The following is a 6000-nucleotide window of genomic DNA, read 5'->3' on the forward strand; positions in this document are numbered from 1 at the left end:
TGGCCACACATTAGAATCACCTGGGGAGACTTTAAATATGGAGCTGCCCAGGCCTGACCCCAGATGATTTAAATCAGAAACTCTGGGGTGAGACCCAGGCACTGGAATTGTTTTTAAACTCCATAGGTGATTACAATGTGCAGTCACGTTTGAGAACTAGTGGACTAGCTGATTGTTTTAGGATCATTTCAGGTCTAGAATTCTGTGATTCTATTAATCCAGGCAAACCTTTTCAACCTTTCTAGTACCCTGAGCAACATTAACACCCCATTTCTTTCCCAGCTAGACAGATCTAATCAAAAGCATATGTCTAGGGGCACTTGGGTGGCTCAGTCGCTTAAGCGTCCAACTCTTGATTTCAGCTCAGGTCATGACTTCAGGGTCCGTGGGATCAAGGCCTGTGTCGGGCTCCCTGATGAGCGTGGAGCCTGTTTAAGATTCTCTCCCTCCCTCCTGTCCCTCCCCCGCTCTTCATGCTCTCTCTCTTTCAAAAAAAGTGTACATCTGTCTTCTACTTCCTCAACAGAATGGGCTCTCCCTCTCCTGCCCAAATTCTGCACAACCACTTCCTCCAGGAAGTCTTCCATGCCCACTGGTGTTTACAGTTTGCTCACCTGGGCACACACTCTCATAGTCATTTGCTACTTAAAACCACAATACCGCTTATTATCTATGGTAACTTTTGTATTTTTGTTTTGCATTTTATTTACTTGCATAGTAATTATTTAACTTTTATGTAGTTCTATTTCTTATTTCCCAATAATATTCAAGTACTGGGAGATGCTACATTATACTTTCTTTGCATCATGCCTCCTCTACACCAAGAAGCCTGAATATTGTTATGTACATATCAAGGGATCAATAACTGGTTGATAAACAAATTAGTAATGGGTTCCCCAAATCTGAGGTTAAACTACTCAAAAGCAGCCAGCCGTTGGGGGGGGAAGAGAACTGCACATATATTGGTCTAATGGCATATTAACCAAACTATCACATCAAATACATTCTATTTTATCCTAGCTTATTATTATTCATGACCCTAAGCTCCACCATTTCCCTAGAAAAGCTATTTTTCACATAAAATAAGTTGATTTTTGATAGCTTGCTTTTTACTGCCATGCTATTTACAAATGTGTGATTCTGTTACTGAAAAAATAATTGCTTGCCTACTCTGTTCTGATTAAACATTTATTATGGATTCACGATGTACTGAAAACTCCACTGGGTATCAGCACCTGCTTTAGGGGTAACCTATACATCTCCAGCCAATAAGAAAGTCTTGCCTCTTCTCCCCACTCCCATTCTAATTGCTGTAGCTAATAGAGCAAATTCTAATTCGTCAGTCAAGTCCATTTTGGATCAACACAGCTGATCTAAATTCTAATATGAATGCTCATTCAGTTTGAAAACCCCAAATCACTAACCCGTCTCATGTTCATTTTGACTAAGCAAATTCTGAGTAAGTATTTATACAGACACATCCTGCAATGTAAAAAAGAAGTTTCAGATCTGCTGTCTAACCAGGAGCTGGTGTGTGGATTAGCAGATTTATGTTTATAAAGCAGTCTGAGCTCTTTTGAGGAAAATGATTTTAAAATAGGCAGCACGCTCATATCCTTCCCTGCATCATAATCACTTACAAAGTTCTCTGAGTCCAACTTCTTTCTTAATAAACGATAATTCCTTATGGCATTCCCTGAAAATACCAAAAAGATCATTGCGGCGGGGTGGGGGATAAAAGGTGTCCTTTAAAAGTCCAGTAGGACTAGGATCCTTCCATGTGAGAATTGGTCGAAGAAAAACTAGTTACAAAATACCTCGTGGCATTGCCCTTTTAAGAAGCGTAAGCATTTGGTTCCCAGTCTTTTTATCCGTGTTTCCTCGCAGGCTGACGTAATGCTTAGGAAGTTTCAGAGTCACGTGGGGGCCCCTGAGGTCAGAGTCCCGAGGAGCCTTTCCCCAGTCTGGGTCTTTTTCTGTTTGATTTTGAATTTGTTCGCGCCGTGATGGAATGAGTGCGTGTGACCGTGGGTGTTACGATTAGTGTCCCTGGGTAGGATTGTTTTCCAGTGTGTCAGTGGGAGCTGGCGGGGGAGGGGATCTGCTAAGTCACTTCGGCCGCAGTGGTTTGTAGCAAGGCTGCGCTCAGGTCGGTCCGAATGAATGGCAGAACCCCTCAAGTCATTTCGGTCACGGTGGGAATTTTTGTTTGTTTGGGTTTGGGGTTTGTTTGTTTGTTTGTTTTGAGGCTTACAAATGATTTTTAAACTACTTTGATTGGTTCTCGAGCCATTGTTATGGTTATTGGTTTCCAACTGGGTAGATGAATTAGATTTATTTTTTAAAAATTCGTTTTTGTGCCTGTGCTTGAGAGGAAGAGGAGTTCTTTATCCTCTAGCAGATGAGAGAGTAAAATAGAATGAAGGGAAAGGGTATGACTTTTCTCTCTCTCTTTTTTTTCCGGGAGATCTAACTAGACTAGAGGGTTTGACAAACAATTAACAATCCTCCCCACTCAGCTGCTGTTTCCCAAAATAGCATCTCCTTAGCTGCCAGGGTGGATGGAGGCCTTAAGGGGAGGAAGACACAAAGGTGCCCTCTTTTTTAAAGCCTGCATCTCTGTGAGATCTTGAAGGCACAGGGGGAAACCCAGGGGATTAAATTAGCAGGCAGCCTAGGCTCCACCTGGAAGGGAGATAGATAATAGGCTTTTAAGACAGGAAACAGCTTGTGCTCCAAAATAATAATTTTCAAAAGCAAGACATGATGGATGCTGGGAAGATTATCGCCCCCCCCCCAACTTCATAATTTCACAATTTACCCCAATTCCATAATTAAAGGAAAATCGCCCTTTAAGATGCAGTTTGGTGAATGAGTCAGGTCTTCTGGTATTCCTGCAATTCTGCCCCACCTCGCCCCCATATTTGGAAGGACTGTTTCAGCCAGCCTGTCTCTAAAGCCCGACTCCCTGTTGCAGAAATTGCTCAACCCCAGGTCTGGGGAGATCTGATTAGGGTTGTGTTGCTTTTTCCTCCCTTTTCATTCTTTCTTCCTTCTCTGTCTTGTCCTCTTCCAGTCTTGTTTCTTTTCCCCCTTTTCTGTCCTCTGAGCCTGCCATGTTTTACCTCTTCCTCTTCCTTTTCTCTGAAAGACTGCGTCTCACACTCCCACATGTTAATTTGTTCTGCCAGCCCAGGCTCTCTGGGGCCCTGAAATGTCTCCTGTCACGCGTGGGGATGTGGATGGGAAGGGAAAGCGAACGATGCACTAAACAAAGGGAACAGACCAGCAACACGCCTTCAAGAAGGTCAGGAGCTTGAAGATAAAAGAGGAAGGCGGAGAAATATACCCCCAAAGAATTGTACATATCAAATTGGATTCTCGATTTTGCAGTTTTAAAATTTCCTTGAAAATATACCCAAAGGGAATTAAAGCAGCTATCAAAAACAGAAACCTGTTCATGAATTAACTCACAATCAACCTCAGCTGCTAGTAACTATGGGCTTGGTTCCTTTTGCACTGTATATATGCTTCCACTTTAACAGTGACGTTCTGGTTCACGGTCTGATCATAGGACCATGTCCCTCTGAACTGGCCCTTCCCTGAGGGCATCAGGCAGGTCTCCTGTGTGGATCTTCAGTGGGTAGCATAGCACTTGGTCTAGAGGAGGCAGTCCCATGTTGGAAGGACTCTTACAGTGTTGGGGTGAGTGGATGGGTGGATGGATGGATGGATGGATGGGAGAATAGATAGTAGAGCAAGACCCCTGGAATACTCCTAACTTTTCTCTTTTTCTCCTGATATTCCAGAAAGGGGAATATACAGTCGGCAGACTTTCTTCTGACAGGCAAAATAGAGAAGTAACGTGATTGACTTTGATGTTCCAACAAGACTTCTCCTCAAATAGCCTTTTCAGCACTGAACGCTATACGTGGCATGAACAGGGAACAGGGTTACATGTTTGTTGAATTAATGTTTAGGAGAGGAGAAATATAGCTATTCTTCCTTGAGGAAGAGGTTTCCAGGAAAGAGAGTGGAGGAGCAGTATATAGTGATTCAAATATAAAGCATTTTATTTAGTTATTTATTTTTAAGTAGGCTCCATGCCTAGTGCGGGGCCCAACACGGGGCTTGAAACCTGAGATCAAGAGTCATACGCTCAACTGACTGAGCCACCTTGGTGCCCCTCAAATATGGAGCATTTTAGGCATATCTTCCCAACCCGAGTTCTGTGAAATATGTTAAAGAAGAAACAACCTCATGATGAGAAGGGGTATTTTGGAGACTACAGAAGGGCTTCTACAGTAAAGAGAGAGGAATGGGAGTATATACGTGGTATGATATTTCCAAAGGGCCAACCTTCAAAGGTATTTGTGGCTGACTCAAATGTTAAACATTTGGATCCAGAGATGCTTACATTCTTTTTACTTTGGCAAGGACTCTGCATGATAGAAGGATATCAGTTCGGAGCAAGGTCAATGCCAAAGCAGCTTGGAGAGCATGACTTCTGCTCTGTCCCAAAATGGGGTGTGGGAAGGGCCAGGGTGATACTAAGCAAGTGCATGATGATGCAGGTATATAATAACAAGATGTCTCACTCAGGTTTGTCACTTAGCTAGCTTTAAGGCCTTTCATTTATCCAAATCCTCTCCCTCTCCCCAAGCCCTCCAGATGCCTCCCCCCACCCACCAAAAAAAAAAAAAAAAAAAAAAGCATAGGAGAGCTGATTTACAGAGGCCAGGAGCTTTACCAAATTCTGAACACAGAATATGCCTGGGAGATATTAAAAAGGGTAGTTAATTGGTTGGCTCCTGAATGTGTTAATCCTGAGCAAAGCTGTGTTACTACCTCATTAGCACACTAATTCTACTGACTATTCTCTGTAGTCCTGTATCACTTAATATCCTGGGCATTTCTGGAGGTTGTTTTACAAAATCAAGTTGTATTGACTAGAATTGCAAACTAAGACTCTTGGCTCAAAAGCTCTTATTCAGGAACATTTCAGAGTAAGAAAAGATAAGGTTGTAATTATGTGCCTGAAATACTGAGCCTGGTTCTTTCTTCTCTGCTCAGAAAACCTGTGGTTGGTCTGGGCATCGTCATGGTTCCTTGCTGTTCGTGTAAAGCAAGCACATAGTGAGAGGTGAGCAGCTGGGCTGGAAGTGGTCTCTGGGCCCAGTGAAGGATTCGATGCTCCCATCTCCACACACCCATATCCACTCTCCAAAGGACACTACCTTTACCCCTGCCACTAGCCAGTCAGGTGACCCTGTGTAAGACGTGGCATTTCAGAGCCCTCGGGATCTTAATCTAGGAAATGATGAGGCTCCTCTAAGGGTCCTTCCAGTTCCAACACTCTAGAAAAAGAAGACTGAAAAAGACTTTGAGGAACCAAATTTGTTTGCCAAATTGTGGGGGCAGTGGGAGAATATTTAAAGGAAAAAGGAGTTGAGATGTTTCCTAAATGTTTCTGGGTTTATTAAAATCCCTGCACTTCAGGTACCAAACCAACAAAATATAACAGGGCAGAAGAGCCATCACAATATTCTATTTTTTAAAAAATGTTTATTTATTGGGGCACCTGGGTGGCTTAGCCAGTTAAGCATCTGACTTTGGCTCATCTTGTGATTCATGGGTTTGAGCCCTGCCTCGGGCACTGTGATGAGAACCTGTAGCCTGCTTTGGATTCTGTGTCTCCCTCTCTCTCTGCCCCTCTCTTGCTCTCTCTCAAGAGAGCATGAGGACAGGGGCAGAGAGGAGAGAGAGAGAATCCCAAGCAGGCTCCGTGCTCAGCATGGAGCCCAACTTGGGGCTTGAACCCATGAACTGTAGGATCATGACCTGAGCTGAAATTGAGTCAGATGCTCAACCGACTGAGCCACCCAGGAGCCCTGAAATAATTATTAGCATTTTTTAGAAAATAAAATTATTCAGCCTCCGTCGGTGAACATTCCCTGGTTGTCTACTATATGGTAGGCACTGTAGCAGGCCCTGGGGACA

The sequence above is a fragment of the Prionailurus viverrinus genome, chromosome F1 (assembly GCF_022837055.1).
Source record: "Prionailurus viverrinus isolate Anna chromosome F1, UM_Priviv_1.0, whole genome shotgun sequence".
Classification (NCBI taxonomy): domain Eukaryota; kingdom Metazoa; phylum Chordata; class Mammalia; order Carnivora; family Felidae; genus Prionailurus; species Prionailurus viverrinus.